Consider the following 23,888-nt stretch of genomic DNA (forward strand, 5'->3'; position numbering starts at 1 on the left):
AAAATTTACTCAGGAGAAAAAAAGTTACCTGACATATTCTATAATGCTAAGAAATCGAATTATCAAAAATTCTTTCCCAAAGATAAGAAAAAAAAGGAAAACCCCTAGGTCCAGCTAGCTTAACCAGAAACACCTACCAAACATTTAATAAAGAAATCACCCTATATTCCAACAGAAAAAGAATAACACTCTAATCATTTTATCCTTTTTCACTAGTAAAAACAAAACAAAACAAAAGCCCCAAAATAGTAAGAAAATGTAATTTTAAAGACATCCTATAAAATAATGGTAAACATATTAAGGTCTGTAAATGTGTATATAACACAAGCTATATAGGGATTTTATGTGGAAATCTATAAAACTACTAAAAGACTTTTATTTTTTTTTTAATATTTTTTTTCAACGTTTATTTATTTTTGGGACAGAGAGAGACAGAGCATGAACGGGGGAGGGGCAGAGAGAGAGGGAGACACAGAATCGGAAACAGGCTCCAGGCTCTGAGCCATCAGCCCAGAGCCCGACGCAGGGCTTGAACTCACGGACCATGAGATCGTGACCTGGTTGAAGTCGGACGCTTAACCGACTGCGCCACCCAGGCGCCCCTAAAAGACTTTTAAAGAGGCCTAAATAATTGGAGAAGTATACTATGATCATAGATTGGTTTGTATTGACTTGCGTACTGATGAAGCACAGTAATATGAACCTGAGAAGGTAAGTGATGAGAAATACACAGCAGTGTAAGTCGTTGGCCTCCATATACCACTCTCAGACCCATTAAGTCCAGGAGAGAAACTTAATCCTTGGAGCTCAAGCAGAATATCTTACCAATAGCCCCAGGAGTATTTGGGAACTGAAAACTGGGAGTCTAGAGAGGCTTTGATATTCTGAGGTGATTTGTATTTGGGAACCAGTGCAGGAGGGAGGGACTGAATCCACACAATTGCTACCAGGAACATATACAGGAACAACTCTCTTGCTGCTTAAAGAGAGTTCATGGAATCCAGTGCTGGTAGGCTGTCCAGAAAACTTAAGCTTTATTGCACTGTTAAATAAGTTTAGTCCTGGCCACTTGAGGTAGGGAAAGTCATCTGACATCATAATAAGAACTAAAATCTGGGACGCCTGGGTGGCTCAGTGGGTTGAGCATCTGACTCTTGATTTCAGCTCAGGTCGTGATCTCATGGTTATTGGGATGGAGCCCCAAGTTTGGCTCTGTGCTGGCAGCACAGATCCTGCTTGGGATTCTCTCTCTCTTTCTCTCTCTGCCTTTCCCCCATTTGTTTTCTCTCTCTCTCTCTCTCAAAATAAAACTTAAAAAAAACCCTAAAATCTGCTGGATATTCTTGAAATTATATTCTTCACACTTTAAAAAAATTGACACTACTTTTTAAAAAGTAATCCTCCTTCTTGAATAAAAAAATTCTCTGTGGATCTTAGTAGTCAGTGTTCTCCAGAAAAATAGAACCAATAGGATATATTGGAGAGAGAGAGAGAAATCTGTTTTAAGGAACTGGCTCACTCAATTGGGGGGGGGAGGTCCAATCTCCAATCTGCAAGGCAGGTTAATAGGCTGGAAATTCTGGCTACAGTTGATGCAGTCTTGAGTCAGAAGACAAACTAGATGCAGAATTCCTTCCTCTGCAGGGGACCCAGACTTTTCTTTTAAGGCCTTCAACTGATTGGGTGAGGTATTTCCACAACATGGAGGTGGCGCACTCAAAGTCTGCTGATTTAACTGTTAATCACATCTAAAACATACCTTCACAACAATATCTGGACTGTTATTTGGGGCCTAGCCAAATTGCCACATAAAATTACATAACACAGTAAATGAGTGTTTTCATTCACTTGTGAGACTGGGGACCATTAGAACCTATTAGAACTTTCATTCAGTAGTTTTGTCTGCAATAGGTGGCCCCTGTCATCCTAGAATACCACTCCTTCTTCTGTTAGAGCTGATTCATTTCTGTTTTATTGCAGAGACGCCTTACTTAAAAAAAAAAAAAAAAGATGATTACACCATAAGAGGTGAAGACAGGAAACTGAGGAATTTCCATAACAACACGGTCTATGATCATCTTACAAAAGTAGTGAGAGAATTATTGTCTCGGCACATGAAACGATGCTCAACATCACTCATCATCAGGAAAATACAAATCAAAACCACATCGAGATACCACTTCACAGAGTGGCTAAAATGAACAAATCAGGAGACTATAGATGCTGGAGAGGATGTGGAGAAACAGGAACCCTCTTGCATTGTTGGTGGGAATGCAAACTGGTGCAGCCTCTCTGGAAAACAGTGTGGAGATTCCTCAAAAAATTAAAAATAGAACTACCCTATGACCCAGCACTAGCACTGCTAGGAATCTCCCCAAGGGATACAGGAGTGCTGATGCATAGGGGCACTTGTATCCCAATGTTTATGGCAGCACTTTCAAAAATAGCCAAATTATGGAAAGAACCTAAATGCCCATCAACTGATGAATGGATAAAGAAGATGTGGTTTATACACACAATGGAATACTACTTGGCAATGAGGAAGAATGAAATCCTGCCATTTGCAGCAACGTGGATGGAACTGGAGAGTGTTATGCTAAGTGAAATAAGTCAGTCAGAGAAAGATAGATACCATATGTTTTCACTCATCTATGGATCTTGAGAAACTTAACAGATGGCCATGAGGGAAGGGAAGGGGGGAAAATGTTACAAACAGAGAGGGAGGGAGGCAAACCATAAGAGACTCTTAAATACAGAGAACAAACTGAGGGTTGGTGGGGGGTGGGGGAGAGGGGAAAGTGGGTGATGGGCATTGAGGAAGGCACCTGTTGGGATGAGCACTGGGTGTTGTATGGAAACCAATTTGACAATAAATTATATTAATAAATAAAATAAATAAATAAATAAATAAATAAATAAATAAATAAATAAATAAAAGAATTGTTGTCTGGGTACAGCACAGAGGTATAACTTTGTATACTAGCAAATCGTGTCTTTCCAAGTAAGATAAATCAGTTGAGCTAACAATAAAGATCCTGCTTCTGAATGGGTCATAGGAAGAAATAGGGCAATGAAAGGAGCCCCACTTCTGAATTGCCTTAGTCAATGGAGATGCACGAGTGGGAAACAGGAATCTTAACTATGAAGGAAGTCTTGGTGACTGTGCGGTAGCAATGTATGAGAACGCCACATTTATTTCTTTATATAGTCATTAATTTCTACTTCAAACCTGCAGTTAGCTCCTTTGAATCAATCACCAAATGTAGGGGATTTCAGATCAAGAATGGGAGAGGCAGGGGGGCTGATCAACATATATATTTAACAATTCATGGGCACCAAGTGATCGGAATAGATGCTGATGGTATCTCAGGATCAAGGATTCAGTATACATACCTTGCTGTGCCAGTCCTCAACCCTTAGGCTGCTTTTAGTAGAAAGGTTCAGGGGGCCCACACAGGTGGGGTTAGGCTTCTGGGTAACAGAGGGCACTGGGCTGAAGGGGCAACGGGCCTTAGGGCAGTGATTATTTCCCAACCAGTATGAACTAGTCTCAGTAACTTAGGAACAGGTGCCACCACTCGGAGTAGTATATGAGCTAAGCCTCACTTCAGGAGAGAACACATGGAAAATGGGAAGCACATGGCACCTCATTCTTCTGCATCTAGTACGCCTCATTAAATGAGCCTCTTTTCCTTTGTGAAATTCCCAGTGTTAAAAGAGGTCAATTTGATTGCCCACCTGAGGAAGTCAGGGAAGAGCAGAACAAGCCATTATCCTTTGCCCTTTTTTGTAGTCGACACGAAATTTCTGTAGGAGCTCATCGGTTCATTATTAGTAATTTGAAATTAGAAAGCATTACTTTTTAAAAAATTAAGTAAAACAAAGTTGTAAACCAGAAATTCAATGTGTCTCATGGCCGATCAGCAGTTTTGCAAAGACACTAAATCAAATCGAGCAAACGAATGTATCTGAGGAGGCAACAGTTAGCTGCTGTTCTTGCTTCCTTCACTTTAAGCTATCAGAGAATGCAATGATGGGAGTTTATACTCTCCAAGACTAAACTTGTTTAAAAAATAAAACTTACTAGACATCTAATTGCAAGCAAATTATTTAGTTTCTGAGTTTCAGTTTTTCCATCAGTAAAGTGGGGTTGTTAAAAATAGTGACAATCTCCTAGGTTTGCAAGAAATAAAAGGGATAATCCATACGAAATGCTTAGCACAGTGCTAAGCACATAGAAAGTGATTAAAAATAGTTTTTATAGCTCTTTATGGTAAAATTGGGGTTTTGAGAATCCTGAATCAGCTTTGTTCAATCTAGCACTCAGAAATCTGTAGGAAGGAAAAGAGGAAGCCCTGTGTCAGCAGTAGAAATAATTTAAGCTTACATGGACAAAACAGTGAGAGGTAGTAGCAACTATTAGAATGAATTTTTGATTTTTCTATCTAGTAAATTTAAATTAAATCTTTATTATAAATTGCTTCTCACAACCACAATTGAAAATATTCTTTTTTTTTTTTTTTTTAAATATTATGTTTCTTTATTTTGGGAGAGAGAGAAAGAGAGAGACAGAGTGCAAGTGGGGCAGGAGACAGAATCTGAAGCAGACTCCAGGCTCTTAGTTATCAGCGCAGAGCCCAAGGCGGGGCTCGAACCCACGAGTGTGAGATCATTACCTGAGCCGAAGTCAATCGCTCAACCTACTGAGCCACCCAGGCACCCCGAAAATATTATTTCATGTGTAATGGATCAACAAGATTTATATCTCATTTAATTCATATATAAGTCAATTTAAAAAGAACTTTAATACCTATAACCTCTTCGAAAAATATTTAGCCCCTAAAATTGTATTTTTATAGTATAATATGCATGTTTCTTTCCCATTACATACCTACTATGTATAAAATATAATATTTTTTCTAGTTGATTTGTTGACTTATGCTTTGCAAGCATTTTCTCCTAGATTATGGCTTATCTTTTTACTTTTAATTTTTTTTTTTCAACGTTTATTTATTTTTGGGACAGAGAGAGACAGAGCATGAACGGGGGAGGGGCAGAGAGAGAGGGAGACACAGAATCGGAAACAGGCTCCAGGCTCTGAGCCATCAGCCCAGAGCCTGACGCGGGGCTCGAACTCACGGACCGCGAGATCGTGACCTGGCTGAAGTCGGACGCTTAACCGACTGCGCCACCCAGGCGCCCCATCTTTTTACTTTTAAAAATGTTCTCTGATAAACCTAGTTTTTATTTAATTTTAATAAAAACATATATCAATATTTTTTGTGTGATGTTTTAAACCACTCGTGGTTTACCTTAGAGTAATAAAAAAAACTCTTCCTATATTTTATAGTAGTGTTTTTGAAGGTGTACTTTTCACATTTACATCTTTATACACTTGAAATAAATTTTTGTGTATGAAATACAAATCTAATTTCCCCCCTATATAGGCAACCAATAATAGCAGTGCCATGTACTGAAAAGATGATTTTCTCCAGCTGATCAGCAAAGCCACTTTGATATAGATCAAATTTTCATGTGTTCTTGGACTTGAATCTGGACCTTCTGTTTGTTTCCATTGATCTGTTGTGTACCCTTGTGTCAATACTTCCATTTTAGAACATCCTGGTTATACAAAAAGATTTACTGCAAGGAGAATTAAATGATTAAATCCTGTAGGGCATTAACAACTTAACTGTAAAAAAAATCTAACTCATGTCATATTTCAGGAACCATTTATTCTGTAAAATCAGTAAGCTACGTTACTGTGTGGTTATAGTGTTTAACATTTACTTCCCATGGGTGAAAACTTTGGTCATGTAACAATATCTATTGAACTCAATACCTATACGTGCAGTGAATGAATGGATGATCGACCATCATTGGATGTAGAATTTCTGGCATGTTTGTTCACAACAACTTCATTACTCAAGTGTACTTTATGTTTGTAGTTCTTGTGGCAAAGGTGTGAGAGCTTATCCAAAGCTCAGAGCTTCTAGGAATGAATGCCCCCAAAGGTATTAATCCTTGTGTCCTGGCATTTCACTTCTGCACTGAGCTTCAAGGAATTCTTCATATATTTGTGTGTATGTGTGTGTGTGTGTGTGTGTGTGTGTGTGTGTGAGAGAGAGAGAGAGAGAGAGACAGAGACAGAGACAGAGACAGAAACAGACACAGAGAGTGTGTGAACAGGTGTGCTAAGGGGTGAGGGTGAGGGTTAGGTTAAGTTGCATTTATCATTCTCAAATTTTTTTCCTATTCAAGTTTTTCAAAATATGCACATAGACCTAAGTGTTTGTGTTGAGACACTCAGTGCTGGTTGTCAGCAACAGAGCTCTTACTGCAGGAGGCAGACTTCTCCAATAAGGAGAAGAAAGGAAATGAAAGGCTGTAATAGAACCTAGCCTTAAGGCAAGTTCAGGCAGCTGTGAAGGATCTTTTAAAAATTTTTATGGCAAATTGGCATCTCATTTTGAATTTATGGGAAATTGATTATTCAAAAGTCAGTTGGGAAAGAAGCAGCAGGAAATGAGTCTTATTCTATGGGAATTTAGTTGTAGCGGGGAGAATAGGGTGTGTGCAGTCTCATTTACAATGCGAGCCCTAAATATATCAAGATGATTACTAGTAAGAGTCCCAAAGCAATTTCTGCCAAGGCTCAAAGGGAGAAGAAAGTAGATTCGGATAAAAACCACAAGCACCCGAGGCTGATGGGATCCTCGAACTCACTGAAATTGGAGCAATGTACTTTTTAAGTATTTCCAAGGACACACCCAGTTCCTAAGTTAAACTAAATTCTGTTGGAATTAAAAGATATGTTTGAAAATGTGTGTGCTCTCAGATACTATTTATAAATTTACTTTTATTAAGCAGTTTATAATTTCCTTTTATGAAAACTATAAAATTTCAGGCTAACAAAAATCTTAAAGAAAAATCTTTAAAGAAAATTTTAGATAAAATTAGATAAAATAATTTTAGATAAAATAAAGATAAACTTTTAGAGATTGACTATCTGCTCCTGATTAATTCAGAACCTGATTCAGTGTCTGGAAATACATGTTCTGAGCAAGTGTTTGTTGAATCGACAAGGTCCAATGTGTAATCTGGTACGAAACCTAAAACAGAAGATGTAAAGCGATGCTAAGATATTCTGGGTTGTGAGAGCCCCAGTTCCAGGGTCCACCCAAACTCAAGATGTGGGGCACCCCTCTGCCAAAGCCCTAGTTTTCAGTGGTTGATGAGTATCTCTAATAATGTCTACTTTGTTCATAGTGAGGCTGTGAATGGATAGAGACTCTGTAAAAGGAACTGCAATAACAATATAACGTCAGTCTCTGGGAAGGCTACATTAAATCGTTTTAACTGTACATCCGGAAAGCCTGGTGTGAACTCTCATCCGGTGGCATGGATTTCACAGTTCATGCCTTCGTTTCAAGCTTTCAAGGACTATCTGCTGGGAAGCTGCTAGATAGCAGGGAGTAGCATGGCCAGTAGCCAGGGGCATTCATTCACTCAACAAATATTTATTAAATATTTACTATGTGAGTGAACAAGGCAACGCCCTGTCTATACAGAGCTTACATTCAGAGTGTGGAGCCAGCAAATAAAACATCACAGAAATAAACATGTCACAAATGGGATTGCGCAAAACACTGTGAAGAAGAAGAGTGGCGGGTCAAATTGAGTCTGGACACCCAGAGTGAGTCGCTTAAGTGTTAGTGGAAGGTTAGAACTTGTTTTTGAAGATGACTTGAAATTATTAAAAGCCAGGTAAGATCTTATACAATATGACTGCAAAGCAAAGGCAAAGTTCTAAAATCATGAAAACATGACTACACGAACATACAGGATTGTTGTTTTAGAGGATAAGTTTTCCAAAAGGCAAACCTGAGAGAGAACCATGTTTTCGCTCAAAACCATTCAATGGGGAGCCTGGGTGGCTCAGTCGGTTGAGTGTCTGACTCTTGATTTCAGCTCAGGTCATGATCCCAGGGTCATGGGATCAAGCCCTATGTCAGGCTCCACGGTGAGCATGAAGCCTACTTAAGAATCTCCCTCTCTCCCTCTGCCTCAATCCCCCACTTATTCTCTCTTTCTAAAATTAAAACAAAACAACAACCAAAACATTCATTCAGTGGTCTCTCTTAGCCCTAAGATAATGTCCAATTGTTTTTGATGGAACCCACAGCATCCCTCACCATCTAGATCTGCACCCTGCTTCCCCCCATGGCGCCCCCTCTGCCATCTCCATCATACCCTCCCACTCACACCCTTCTCTCTGTTATCTCCTTCTTCTTCCAGTTACCAGTTTAGCCACGGCCGCCCTTGAAGTCTTCTCAGATACTGAGTCTGGGTCCAGTGCCCTGCCCTGTGTGCTTGTGGTTTCTTTTATGTTCCCTCTATGAGCACTTACTGTGGGCATCAACTGCTTATGTAATTGCTTGCGAACGTGTGATGACTTCAGAACGTGACTTCTAGGAAGGCAGGGTTCAGGGCATGTATGCATACATGGGGATATAAATGCATATGTGGCTCAGCTAGACAGAATGGTGGTGGGAAGGAGGAGGAAGCAAGGCTGTGCTCCTTGGCACAGATGCTAGAGATACCTGCCCATTGGGCTGACCTGGGTATGAAAGATGAGTGAGAATCACACCAGACCTGTGCTTCTAGAGTCACCATGCCCGGGTTTGACTCCCAGGCTCTTTGTGCCACATGACCAACCCAGGGCAGCTCTTGTCATGCATCAAGGCCACGGGGTGGGGTGGGGGGGCAGGTAAGTAAGAACTGGACTTAAAACTCGTCTCTCTGCTCATCAAACCTTATGCCTGGCATAGGGCTCTTCCTGCTCTGAAGAAGAGGCACCACTTTCTTGACAAAGATGAAATCTATACTCTAAGAGGCCCTGGTGGCCGAGCTCCCCTGGGGGCTATATGGACACAGAGGGGCACGTATCTTTTTATAACTCCTTTGCCCAGTGGGGCCCATTTCTGTAATTTGTCTACCCTTAGTGCCTTTTCTGGATTTGATACAAGGGCCAGATACAGGCTACCTTGCCAGGCTGAGATCTTGGGCACGTTACCAATCTCTCAATAAACATCAGCTTTATCAGTATCTACACCTCATGGGGCTCCTTGGAAGCCTGTGTCAGATAATCCGCATAAGACACTTAAGCACAGAGAAAGTGTTCAAAACTGGTAGCAGTGTTAAGTGTTTGAAACATTCAGGATCTTCTGCCACCATTTTGTCTTAAAAAACAACAACAAAAAAATCTCCTCAGGAAATGTGCCCTTTCCTCAAACCGGGTAGGAGGTTCCAGAAGCTCCAGAGATGCCTTCTAATTTGCCTATTCTGCTTACATTTCTTGTTAAATCTCTCTTTGTGTATTATTCCCTTCTAGGCTCACTTGTAAAACTGCAGGATGCTGATTTCCTTACACATAATATAATTCTCACAATGGATATTTAAAATTTATGGCCAAATCTCCCACATGAAGGTGGTCTGGCAGCCATAATTTTTTCCTTCTGTACATAAATGACTATTAACTTGTTGGCGTTTTGCAGACAGGTTTTGACGAACTATGATATTTTGCTTAAAATCATTCCAAGAATAATGTCAGACTTCGTAATTGCCTTACCCATGACCACCAGCCAGCAGAATTCACCTCCACTGCACAGCTTATATTAAAAGGAATCAAACTACAGCCACAGACAGAACTGTGAATTCGAGAACCCAGGGCAGACAGCAACTTGACTCTAAGGTTTTGGGAATGTATTCAAAAGGGGCAAAGCTCAGACTATAAATATCTGTAAGTTGATTTCTACAAGCAAAGAAATATGCTGTGAGAATGGCTTTCGTAGCCTCTTTCAGATGAAAAACCTTGGCAGATGGTTTAACGTGAAAACAAAGCAATAATCAAAATTCAGTCACAGTGGCGATAAAAGTATTTCAGTTTGTAGTTGGGTGCCGTTTAGAACAAATGTTCCCAGATACCAGACAACGTTAAAATGTTCATTTGTTCGGAGCGGGATCAGACAAATGTATATATGTAACATTTATATATATAAAAACAAATGCATATATTTATGTCAGAGCTACATTGGCAACCATCTTTACTCAGGAAAAATGGTCAGTTATTTTGAGATTGTGTCCTTTCAACTTCTTTGATGTTAAAGTGTTCTTTCTTTATGTAATGATTTCCATAGCAAATGATAGTTGTCAATCTGTGGAAAGTTTAAAAATTGGCAGCCTCTAAATTTTGCTTTTTTTGGAAATGTTAATGCTACAGAAAATCCAAAAGCCTCAGAACCAAAAGACTGACTGTATTTTCTATTTTCTAGACCACTGGTTTGCTCTCATATAGACTAAGCTAACTTACCCTCCGTCAAAGAATGGCAGGGGTAGGGGTGGGAGGGTGGTGCTGAAACCTTCTACAAATTCTCAGACACAACCTCAAGGCAAACAGGTTTGCGTGGAGAGCCCACCATGTAGAAATCCACTGAGGAGGGATTATGAGATTTTCATGTTTCTTGAATGGAAAATAAAGAGGGAAAATAATTTAGGGGTGCCTGGGTGGCTCAGTCGGCTAAGCGTTCAACTTCGGCTCAGGTCATGATCTCACTGTTCATGGGTTTGAGCCCCACATTGGGTTCTGTGCTGACAGCTCAGAGCCTGGAGCCTGTTTCAGATTCTGTGTCTCCCTCTCTCTCTGTCCCTCCCCTGCTCGTGCTCTGTCTCTCTCTCTCTCAAAAATAAACATTAAAAAATAAATTTAAAAAAAAATTTTAGAAGGAGGAAAAAGAATTTTTAAAAAATCAAGCTCACCTATGCAGTATATAGTTCCATTAGGACCTTCGCTCAAAACCTGACACTTTTACATTATTTTGTACCATTACCAACAAACGAACTTTCTCACATGTATTCAACAGGGAACAGCTCTATGCCTCACAACCCTGGATAAAATTGCTTTTCCTAGAGGGGCCTTTCTGTCCTCAACTGTAAGACAAGGTTTGGACTCAATTGCTAAAGTCCCTCCCAACAGTAATATTACACACTCACTCGCTACTTCAGCTGTCAAATACTACTCCACTCCCTGGAATAGCTTGCTTGATGGGAAGGTTTGAATGGAGGTGAGGGAACAGCAAGGGTTATTAACAATTGCAAAAAGTGCCATATGTGGCCAGTTTAAAGATCTACGTTCATGTATCACTGTGTCTTTTTTCTTGCTTCTTAACATTCTTATTTAATCCTATTCTCCTACTAAGAACCCACTGTCGCTCTTCATTATTCAATCAGGGACGTGTCACCAGAGCGTTTGCTGGGCCAGCAGGTGATGAAGAGGAAGGACAGGCCTGCTGTGCTCAAGAGTAAGTGAAAAGAGGATGGGGCCACTCAGCTCCGGTACCTTAGAGCTAACCAGAAGGGCCACACTGGGAAATCTTTGAGACAAGACAGAATTCTGACTTTTTGAGTGTATAATCTCTAGATTGTTTTAAATAAATTTTTATGTTTATTTTTGAGAGAGAGAGAAAGAGAGAGTGGGAGAAGGAAGAGAGAGAGGGAGACAGAGGATCTGAAGCAGGCTGTGTGCTGACAGCCGTGAACCTGATGTGGGACTCGAACTCACAAACCATGAGATCGTGACCTGAGCTTAAGTCACATGCTCAGGCGCCCCTAGAATTTTTATAGTTGGCAACACTTGAAATTTTGACAACTTGATGACCATACAACCATTCCAGCTGACAGGCAGGCCGCTGGATAAAAGTTCTGATAGTCAAGATTCTGTCACATAGCTCTGACTTATTTCAGGGTCCCCAAACACATTTTTCTTTTCGTCATGTTCTTGGAATCAGCAGCTGAGTCCAACACTCTTGATTTCAAGATGAGGGCATAAGAACACAGGCTTTGAAGAAAGACAGATCTTGATACAAGTTCTGATCCCGTCACTTGCTACCTTGTAAAAGTTACTTAACTATTTTGTACCTCAGTTCCCCTAGCTTTAAAATAAAGTCACTAGTTCCTACCTTCCAGTTGTTAAAGGGTTGGTTCCCCTCCCTTCCCCTATTCCTTCCAAGTGGAGGGTATCTTTGGGCACATCTTTGTGTTCCACCAGTGTCTCTTTCTCTGCAGGCCACTCTCCTGGATTCTGCAGAAACTTCAAGGTCTGACTTCTAACTCTCTGATGCCCCCCTTCCAGACCAGTTCAGTGTGAAGGGACCTCTCTGCCTTACCCTCTGTAAGGATTTGTTTTTGCTTTCAACAGGAATCTTTTTTCTTTTCTCTTTCCTTCCTTCCTTCTTCTTTCTTTCTTTCTTTCTTTCTTTCTTTCTTTCTTTCTTTCTTTCATCTTTCTTTTTCTTGCTTTCTTGCTTTCTTTCTTTATCTTCTTTTTCTTTCTTCTCTTTCTTTCTCTCTCTCTCTCCCTCTCTCTTTCTCTCTTGTTCCTTATCTCATTCTGGATTTCAGAGAAGGTATTAAAAATGATCAACTCCCATTTTCCAATTCTAACCTCAGCTAGAAAGAGTGAAATTTTTTTGAAAAGAGACCATGCTCAGAAATTATACAGGGTTCAAATTTTGATCCGTTTTAAGCATCATGCCACGGATGGAGCTATAGAGTCCCCCTGCAGGATACAAAAGTTACACACAGGAGAAGTCAATCTTGGAAAAAAGGTGTATTTTGGGAGCACCTGGGTGGCTCAGTTGGTTAATCATCTGACTCTTGATCTCAGTTCAGGTCTTGATCTTAAGGTTGTGAGTTCAAGCCCCATGTTGGGCCCTGCTTTGGGTGTGAAGCCTACCTTGAAAAAAAAAAGGAAGACAGGTATGTTTTCAATGATGGCTTTTTTAATACCAACACGGAACGATTTTTTTTTTTTTAATTTTTTTTTGTTTCAACGTTTATTTATTTTTTGTGGGACAGAGAGAGACAGAGCATGAACGGGGGAGGGGCAGAGAGAGAGGGAGACACAGAATCGGAAACAGGCTCCAGGCTCCGAGCCATCAGCCCAGAGCCTGACGCGGGGCTCGAACACATGGACCGTGAGATCGTGACCTGGCTGAAGTCGGACGCTTAACCGACTGCGCCACCGAGGCGCCCCAACACGGAACGATTTTAATAGCCACAACCAGGAACCTCGTTTCCTTCTACCCTGATGGTTAAATAACAACAATAACATCAATAATAATAGCTAGAATGTATTGTCACGGCTGCTTCCTCTTGTACCCCAAAACATGGCCCTAGTTCTGAATTGCTAATAAGATCTTGCTCTAATTTTGCTCTGGGCTGTGTCCAAACTTGATGGTGAAATGCAGTAGATCCACCAAGGTACGAGGAAGCCCCAGGAGTGTTTTTTGTCAAAGCCTTGCTTCAGTGATAAAGCTTGCCCTCTAAGGAGATAAGTAATGCCCTCCTGCAACAATCCATTTCAATATCTGTCCAGTACAGGTTTCTCTGGAGATTTATTTGCGCTAACCTCCCATGATGTCACATAGAGGCAGTGATCTGGAAACAGAGAAGTGTTTGGGGGATTATTTCGATGACTAATTGGTCAGGGCCAGTGGGAATAGAGGACACAAAAGCAGTGAGCCTTTCTTATTTGGGATAAATGACCGGCTGTTAATTATTCATATGGCTTCTGCAGCCATCAGAACCGGCCATACACGCACATGATGTGCCCTGAGTCCAGAAGGAACAAATACTGTCATGAGAATAAAACGTTCTTGTGTGTGCTTAGAGGGAACTGTCTGTAAAACTTTGAAAACTTGGTTATGCGGCCAGAAAAAAAGTTTGAAGAACAAAGTGAATGTTGTCCTGCTGGACTGTAACTTAAGAAGACAAGCAAAGGGCTGGATGGAGGAGGGCAGCCAAGGAAGTCATTTTATTGGTGCTACTAGACTAGGTCTGAGGGCTCTCGCCACACTGTCAGTTCATACCCCCCACTACCAGCAACGAACTCCCCAACACCAGGACAAAGTCTTTGAATCCCTACACCCTTTTTTTCTTAACTTTTAAAAACTTTAAAAAGTTTATTCATTTATTTTGAAAGAAGGAGAGCACCAGTGGAAAAGGGCAGAGAGAGAGAGAGAGAGAGAGAATCCCACGAAGATTTAGTGTGGAACCCGATGTAGGACTGAAACTCACAAACCGTGAGATCATGACCTGAGCTGAAACCAACAATCAGACACTTAACTGTCTGAGCCATGCACATTTGACAACACACATTCCACCATAGGTTTTAGAGACTCCCTGTTACTTCTAAACTGCTCCTTGTAGTTATTTTTCCAGGACAAAAAGGTTTGGGGTGGGCTTTAAAATATGATTTCCCCAAAGTTTTGCAGGTCTCTAGAATAGTGGTCAGAATCACTTTAAGTCGATCAGTGAAACAAATAAAATACAAGAGTCTCAGATATAAAGTTTCAAGTGAAATGTCACACTTTTTTTTCAGGGGCTTATAGGAAGGAGGCAGGGGTTATTCCGGTCACCTGTGGCTGTAGATACCTCTACTTAACCTGTGCCTTCAGCAACCGAACGTCTGGTCATTTCACCTACTGCCCATTCATTCTGGCCCTTGAGAATTCTTCTTGAGAGAAGCCTCTCCCAGTGCCTCATCGCTGATTCGGGGATAGGGTTGTGAAGGGCTTATCTCATAGCATGGCTGGTCCTGTGAGAATGAGCTTCCTCTGGGCCCAGAAACTATAAGAAAGAAACAAGGAAAGGAAAATTGGAGACTACTCAATTTTGTCTTACGGAAATTAGAGGAGTCCAGTGGTGAAATTTCATCAAGATGAGAACTATATAATTTCCCTTATAAGCCGAAAATAGAGTGTTAAGGAAGCCCTGCCCTGTGGGCAAATCACAGTAAAAGTCAAAGGTGGTTAGTAACGCTACTGACACACTCAAGCCTTCCTTCCTTCATTCACACATGGCAATGTAGTCCACCAGTTTTCGGAGACCTGCCTCTGGAGTGGGGATTGAGAGAGAGGCGGGTGGGGGGAGAGAATTATATACACCAACCTGAAGAACTTGTTAATATTTGTCATTAAAGTAAAAGCCAAAGTCCTTCAAAAGACCTACCAGGACCTCTGGGGCCTGGCCTATCCCCTCCTTTCGTGCTCCCTACTTTCTCTCTCTCACTTACTCCAGCCACACTCTTGGCTATTCTTTGAACGTGCCAGGCTTTTTCCCTTTCCCTGGAACAGCCTTCTCCTGAATATCCACCTGGCTCCTTCGCCCCAGCCCTTCCTGTCTGGATTTCACCCTCACCTACATTCCCTTTTCCTCACCCTCTGTATTGCACTCCACTTTCCATCTGGTAGTCTCTATATTCAATTCCTACCTTATTCATTGTGTCTCTCCTGACTACAATGTAAGCTTTCCGAGGGTAGAGACTTGCGCTAAATCTCCGGTGACTAAAATGGTGCATGGTAAATTCTAGGCACTCCAGTACATATTTGCTTAGTAAATAAAGGTATGAAAGAGTGGATGGGACCCCAACATATGTGGACCATGTTCATTCAACACCCGTGCAGAAATGTCTTCTGTGATGAGGTTTGATATTTTATTTTATTTTATTTTATTTTATTTTATTTTATTTTATTTTATCTTAATTTTATTTTATTTTTGAAGTTTTTTTATTTTGAGAGAGAGAGAGCATAAGTGGGCAAGATTCAGAGAGAGAGGGAAAGAGAGAGAGAACCTCAAGCAGGCTCAGTGCTGACAGCTGGCTCAGGGCTCTATCTCACAAACTGTGGGATCATGACCTGAGTTGAAAACAAGAGTCAGATGCTTAACCAACTGAGCCACCCAGGAGTCCTGAGATTTGATGTTTTAGGAAGAACTTATATAAAACATGACTTTATACAAATGACAGTCTTTCCCACCTGTTCAGAGTTTAAAAACATGGGCCATTTTGTTACCCAAGGTCTTTCACACAAGCATCAACACAATAAATTCCTTCAAGAATCCAGGGCCAGGAGGCTCTTCCACAGTGACACTTATTTGCATCTTTTAAAACTTACATGCAGACCCCACAGTCCCTTTCTCTTAGCTTCCAGGAAAATAACTTGATATCATTGTTGTTACATAGGAAGACTGTGTGTGTACGTGCGTGCACACGCGCAGGAGGCTGTTCTAATTAAAATGATTTGCTTTCACGGTCCATGAGCTCGAGCCCCGCATTGGGCTCTGTGCTGACAGCTCAGAGCCTGGAGCCTGCTTCAGATTCTGTGCCTCCCTCTCTCTCTGTCCACCCCCCCCCACCCCCCACTCTCTCAAAAAGTAAATAAACATAAAATTTTTTTTTTTAAAGTGTCATCAGTAGGGGTGCCTGGGTGGCTCAGTCGGTTGAGTGTCCAGCTTCGGCTCAGGTCATGATATCATGGTTTGTGAGTTCGAGCCCCGTGTCGGGCTGTGTGCTGACAGCTCAGAGCCTGGAGCCTGCTTCAGATTCTGTGTCTCCCTCTCTGCCCCTCCCCCCTCATGCTCTGGTTCTCTCAAATAAATAAATGTTTTTAAAAAGTTAAACATAAAATAAAATAATCTGTTTACAAAAGTAAACTTTTCCATTTTCACTTGCTAATTCTATTTTCTACTGACACAAGCGTGTGTATGTATTTTCTAACTCCTTATTATGTTGCATGGAGTTAGAAGTGATGTTATTTTACTGTCTCCTGGGAGACCTCCTGGTCCTTAAAATTGCTTCTGAGTCCTCTGAAATGGACGGAACTCTAAAAGAGTTCAAATACCATTGTACTAGAATAAACCAAAAGGAGAGTCGTCTCCCAGAACACTGGGGGAGGGGGGCAAGGGGAGATGGGAAGCTGAAGGCGAAGGACGACCCTGATAGGAGAGGGGGAATACTGTGCCACCCTGCCTCCAAACCAACCCAAAGGTATCCTGGAATCTCCATTAGTCTGTTGAGAGCAGCATTCACGTTGGCCTCTATCCAAGCAGGTTTAGTGGGAAAAGTATTAACGCCTGCAAGGTGGTCCCACAGCAAAGTCCCTGAGGATAGAGGTTCCAGTATAGCCAGGGAAAAGCTATAGGAACAGGCCGATTCCAACACCAAGGTGTCTGTTATGTGAAAAGGCACCATATCATATACCAAACTGCAGAGTTAGTATGGCAGCCGGCAGAGAAATGTGGAAACCTGTACGGCCCACCGATGGACACAAAATGAGCGAGCAGGGCTGTCCTCGGAGAACGTAATCTACATACCAGAACAGGCATGGGTTTGTTTGGGTCTAAGCCATGGCAACAAATTTTAGCTTTGCAGCTCTCAGAACAGCTGTACCGAGGGGCCTTGGGCAAGGCCGGGCCATGGGTTCCTGGACTCCCTACTCTGGGCTCTGTTGTATTATATCTTCAAACAACACCTAAGTGTTAAACCTTCAGTTCATTTGCACAGCGCAGCTAAGAAAACAAAGCAACTCCCAGACCTCCCTGTGTGGCTGCAGACAACCTTTCCCCTTACCTTCCCCCTCCCAGACTGAAGTAGTTTTCAATAGTTTGAAACGGTGGGTGGGGGTGGGGAACAAACAAACTTGCTCCTTACTTTCAGAGTGGAAAGCATTGAAGGAATGAATTATGATTAAACACAAAAACAAAAACCAGACTATTGTTTAGGAGAGGCCGAAGTCATTGCAGGGGGTGTGAATGGATGTATATCCATCAGCACAGACCTACAATCCCCACAGGTGGTTTCATGTCAGACTGGAAGAAATTTAGGCGGCCTTCCAGTTAAATGATTTACAAATCTCGCTCTTGAAAACCCGAGGAATCCAGAGTCTCTCGGATGGTTTTGCAAATTAGAAGTATTTCTGCTAAAAAATTAAGTTCAAGTGCCCAGTGCTCGCCTCTTGCCTGTTTTATGTGTGAGGTTCTGAAGATGTTTCAAAAGAGAGTTACCAAAACAAATAAAGTGTACAAACACTGATCCAGTTAATTTTTATAGAGAAGGAAGGTCTGGTTAGGATTGGTTAAGTGCCATTTCCAGGGTCAGAGAAATAATTAGTAATCAACCTGGCTAAACACCCAAATCCCTTACTCCTGACTCAGGGCAGCAAATCTCCAACTTACTCCCGCCACACACCCGCCACCCAACATTGGAGTTTATTTTGAAAGTTCAGGAAAATTAACACTCCTAATCTGGAATGATGGGGAAAAAAACATGAACTTACCATTTGAGATTTACTCACTCCGTTTATAAACGTGCCCAGCCAGTGCCGGCATTCGGTGCTCCAGCTCAGGCACCAGCCACATCTGTGTGGGACACTGTGTCTGCTCAGCTTTCCACGAGCGCCAGACCAATCCTGGGGAGGAAGAAGGATGAAAGAAATCAGCAAAACTCCCCACGTAGATATATTTTCATGCATCTAATTTTCAGAAACTGAAGCATGAGTCTCTGATTTCAGACCCAAGAAGAAGTGAGAAAAATGTTGGTTTCTACCAGTAGTCTCTGAAGCCTCACCACCCTTCCTCCGAAGTATGTTGGTCTGGGGACCAATGGCGTCAGTGGCATCCACCGGAAGCTTATCAAAACTGCACGTTCATCGGCTCCATTTCAGTCCTACCAAATCATAATCTCAAGATCCTCAGGTCACTTGCAGATTAAGGTCAGAAGCACTGATCTAGAACCAGAACAGGTGCTTCCCCCAAGGTGGTCTCCAGACCAGCAGGATCAGCTTCACCTAGGAACTTGGTCGAAATGCAGATTTTTTGCCCCTGCTCCAGACCAACTAAATCGGAAACTGTGGGTCTGGGCTCAACAATCTAGTTTCAACAGCCCTCCAGAAGATTCTGATGCTCAGTAAAGTTTGAAAGCCAACGGGCTAAAATGCGAAGACACGCACAACTCAGGACATTTACTCTAAAAAAAAAAAAGAGAAAGGGTAAACCAGTATTTCCCAAATTGTATTCTGTAGAATAAGGTTTAAAGCATAGACTTTTCTTTAAATAAAAGGGTCAGACATATTTAGGAAGTACATAGTTAAAACTCAATTGTTTTTATTTTTCATGGCAAGACTACTCAGCTTAAATGTGCATCGCAAATTTCTGAGACAGTTCATAGAGATTCTCAAATTTATTTTGGACGGCTGAAAATTTAAGCTAATCACTCATTCACATGTTGATAATAGGTCTCATTTTCTGAACCAAGGATTAACAATTTGAATCCGTTTTTTGAGTAATATTTCTTACTGTCTCCTAGAGAAAAGGCTGGATAGGCTGTTTGTAGGGCTGGATGTTCGCATACACAATCTCATTTAAGCATTGTGACAATTCTCTAAGACATTGGAGAACTATCCTAGAGGGTGAAAGGGCACACTGATGAAAAAACAACATAGGCTCCAACGAGTTCTGTCGCTTCTCTAAGATTAGAAGGTTCTTAAGTGAGGGAACACCAAAGAAGTTGGTCTACTGGTCAATTGCCCTGGGTGCTGCCAATCCACGAGAAGCTCTAAAACTTTGTAGGAAACATTATGAGAGAAAGTGAAAATTTACTAGGGCAATTCTTGAGGACAGGACTTCATGGGGATTGATGGGATACTTTGCTACCCAGCTTAGAGTCAGGGATGGAGACTCCTAAGGGAGATTCTGGAGTAACACCAGCTGACTCCAGGCTCAGGACTTCTTTGCTGAGTGGGATGGATGAGTATGAGCGAGAGCTAAATGGGTCAGAGCATTTAAATGGGTCTGCTTCCAAGGATTCTACACCTCTTCCTTTCCTGCCAAAATGCTCAGCCTTCCCTCTGCATTAAATGTTGAATAAAAATAACAAAAAATGGGAAGCCTGGGTATCTCAGTTGGTCAAGTATCCAACTCTGGATATTGGCTCAGGTCATGATCTCATGGTTCCTGAGTTTGAGCCCTGCATCGGGTTCTGTGCTGACAGCCAGCCAGGAGCTTGCTTGGGATTCTCTCTCCCCCTCTTTCTCTGCCCCTTCCCTGCTCTCTGTCTCTCTCTTTCCCCTCGCCCCTCTGTCTCTCAAAATAAATAAATAAACTAAAAAAAATGCAACACCACTGATTTGGAGGTGACCCAAATGACTAGCCTGCCTATATAAACCTATTGCAAGTTCAACCTGAGGGTATTGATATTGACACTCACATAGATAGGTCTGTCAATGCCAGTGCCTGTGCACCACCTAAGCAGTCTTCTGTCTTTAAGCACTTGACACGTATATTTTGCTCACGTTGGTCTTGAGCTGAACTGAACTCACACAGTTCCCATTGGCTTCCCATCGTAATTTGTGTGAGAGTGAATTTTATTACAATCCTTTCAAGATGCTTTAGTAACTTCCCCCCCTCTTGTTTGCTTTCAGAACACTTTGTTGCAACCTGGAACTCAAGCGAGCCCTGTAACCAAGTTATACTTCCCAAAGAATCTGAAAGTTAAGTCACACAGGTTTCTGCTGTGTAATAAATGTAATGATTACAAGTCTAAAAGACGCTATTTCATCAACGTTATTTTAGTTTGAACCAGTTTAAGAGCCTAAACGCTTAAGTCTTAAACCATAAAAGTCCATTCACATATTTCATAATATGTCTCATTTTCTGAACAAAGGATTAACAACTTGAATGTAAGAAGCAGGTGTGAGCACTCTTGATAGGTCAAAACCTTAACACCACCCAGACAAGTCTATAATTTCTGGGCACGGCGCATGGCATGCGTGAATTTTGTTTCAATATGTTTTCCATAGTGATAGCCTAGAAAGTCACAGAGCCATATCCTACCCAGACTTCCACTCCTAGTGGCACAAGTATTTGCTGATGATTGAAAGGTCATGCAAAACAGATGTGAGGGCAGTTGGATTTTTCAGCTATGCTTTAGTGGACTTAGCAGTGGTGCCTGCCATTACCAAAGAGCAGAGAGATTTTATTTCAATTGAGCCAAAAAAAAAAAAAAAAAAAAGAATCTTAGGCAACCTTGTCAGCATAATTGGACATATGTACAGTTGCTCACCGAGGTCTCACCTTTTCCACTCTTCACGCTCCACACTCACAGCCTGGAACTAACTTTGTCACACAGAGAACTGGGTGCCGGCCATCCTGACTCGCTTTCCAACATCTTATAAATAGGTATTGTCGACCTTTGTGTGTCGAAGCCATCTGAACTGCATTCCCGACAGCCTTCTCATTTGTTTGGTACCACGTTGGGTGTTACCTACACCTCAGACCCACTTTCATTATTCTTGTGCTTCTTGGAAACGTAGCCAAAGCACAAAGAACAGCAAAAGGCCCATTGCAGAGAGGGCTGCCATAGCCCAAATACCTTTGAAAAGCAGATGGTCCAATCGGAAACCTCCCAAATATTGGCATCTGTGTGGCGGGCAAGTGTACAAGTCAGACAGATGTGGCTTTTAAGTTTTACATATTCTATCTAAGTTAAATAACCCTTAAACCCACCTTTTACCAACTGTATATATGAGAATTGCCCCTTATTGATAAGAGGGACTCTAAGACAATGTGGATGAAATAGTAAATGTTCTCTCTAACCTAGTCGAAAGTCTAAAGTGTGAGATTTGCCACTTAGTAACTGCTTATTTTTAGAGAATTATTTCTCTGAGTGTTCATTTTCCCTTCTCTAGTACTTGGGTTAAAAAGACTTGACTCTCAGTTTCTCCAGTTATTAGAATCTTGGAGTGAATTAGCATAACCCAGTATAACAGGTACAAAGTACAAAAATTATATGGTTCGGTTGGTTAAGCATCTGACTCTTGGTTTCAGCTCAGGTCCTGATCTTACTGTTTGTGAGATCAAGCCGTGCACCAGGTTCTGTGCTGACAGCATGGAGCCTGCTTTGGATTCTCTCTCTCTCTCTCTCTCTCTCTCTCCCACTCAGCTCTTTCAGTCTCTGTTAACAATAAAATAAACATTTTTTAAAAAGAATGTTTTAGTCACTTTTAACTGTAGGAAACAAAAAAAATCCCTTGGTTATATCTTAGTATACATCCAACAAATCTCTTAAATATTCAGAGCGTCCATTACATTGGATGTTTAGGGGTAGGCTTTGAAAAACACAATCAATGCTACATTATATTTACTTTGCATATTTAATTCTTATAAGATTTTTGACAATCAGAGATGAAGAGTTTGTTGTTTAGGTTTCCAGTTCAGCAAGAATATACAATTCAGGTTCTGGATAATGGAGGTTTGGGTTTAGTGAAGAACATAAAGTTTTAATTTTGTACCCAGATGTGCCTATTATCAATTTGTTTTCAGTTCCAAATTCAGCTTTCAGATCCCGTTCTGACAGTGAACTGGACTCTTTAAGCATTGTTCCTTCACGGTGAGCAGTGTTAAGCTTTGTCAACTGTCAGCCAAGGAAACTACAGGAATATTGCAGAAGCCAGGGGCTTGTCTCTCTGGTTCCAAGTGCTGGGTGTTGCTTTTCCTTGCTCCAGCTGCAAGCTTCATCCACGGTGCGTGTGTGTGGGGACATCTGCTGGAGCTCTGCCCCGGCTGTGCCTCCAGAATGCACAGTCTTTCGGTGACTTCACATCCCTGGCCCGGGCCCAGCGACCGCCTTGCTGCCACCCTCTTGATTTGGGTACTGTGTATTCTAGGCCATCGCAGCCCTCAGCTCTCTGCGCACACCCACGGACTAAACCGTGGAAAGCTCACCTTGGCTTTCCTGCATTCTGGAGGATTTTTTCTTGCTCCTGGCAACCTAGGAACAGCGTTGGTTGGCTTCAGCAACCAGAGAAGTTATCTGCCATTCAGTGGGCTGCGACCACACTTTCTTCAACAAAATCTGATGTCCAGCCATGGGGAAGGGTGCTCATTGGAAATCTGTTCTTCCTCGGGTCCTCTCTATGTTGGGATACCCTTGGAGTTCTCTCTCCTGCTAAGTTAGGTGTGATTTCAGTCTTCTGATTGGACCCAGTCTGATCCACCAGGTGTAATCAACACACTTTCCCCTCAAGCATGAACTTATACTCTCCACAATGTATACTTTGTTGATATTGTTAAAGATCATCCAGAACCTCCTTGGATATTGAAGCACAAGCAAACTCATAGAGTCACATCATTGATTTATATCTTTCCTTGGGGCAGAAGTCCTGGGTTTACTTTGGTGCCTCTCAACTTGTTTGTGGAGCTCATTTTTATCTAAAGCATTTATTATGGTACCAGAGAACTATTAAGCAGGAGTGTAATAACTTAACAGGGCAGGATAAATGATAGGTTTCAGTTGATAAAGCTAGAATTACTTTAACTTATATTTCAAAGTTCATACTTGGAAAGCTCCATGGGTTTGTCTGCTCTCCACTTCATTCAACTAAGGAGGCTTGAGATTGTAAGGATTCTCAAGCAGACAGGAATAAGAGACAACTTCCGGGATCAGATGACATCAATAATGGTCACCTAAGCAAAGACTTCTATTTACACAAAAACTAATATTGGTATGATGGGTCACCAGAGTTCAAGTTACTTACTTTCCTATTTACCAAGGGAAGTTTGGCTTATCAGTGATACACTGGGGTGGGGGTGGGGGGTTAATCAAAAGACACCTCTGAAGATATTATAGTCTACTAAAATTCTTTAAACAAACAATGGTATTTTTTAGTAAGTGCTTAGAATGGCACCAGCTGTGTGTGCTGTACAAGCAGAGAAAAAACAGAGGGTGGGGGGAGAAAAAATAAACCTAAGTATATTTGAACTAGAAAGTGAATGTGACAATTAGAACATGAAAAACTAATTTGAAACCCAATTATTAACCAGAAACTTTTTCCTTTGAAACACAGATGCATTAGAGACCATGTCAATCAATCCATGGACCCGGCACAGAAGTCATTTTCCCTGGGAACTATACTGCCTGAAGAGAAATTGAAAACTATGCTGTGAATTACAAATTGTTTTATTTTTCTCCCTGAGGTCAGTGATCAGGTTTTCTG

General features: G+C 41.5%; 1 long non-coding RNA gene across 1 annotated transcript; it reads right to left on the minus strand.

The window, feature by feature from the left end:
• Window positions 1-14,404: 14,404 nt before the first annotated feature.
• Window positions 14,405-20,519, minus strand: LOC147581874 (uncharacterized). Its single transcript, XR_015249779.1, has 2 exons — window positions 18,174-20,519; window positions 14,405-14,688 (listed from the first exon to the last, which is right to left on the minus strand). It is a non-coding gene; the product is annotated as an uncharacterized LOC147581874 (long non-coding RNA).
• Window positions 20,520-23,888: the final 3,369 nt, after the last annotated feature.

The sequence above is a fragment of the Puma concolor genome, chromosome B1, assembly GCF_028749965.1.
Source record: "Puma concolor isolate L17-30 chromosome B1, mPumCon1.1.hap2, whole genome shotgun sequence".
Taxonomy (NCBI): domain Eukaryota; kingdom Metazoa; phylum Chordata; class Mammalia; order Carnivora; family Felidae; genus Puma; species Puma concolor.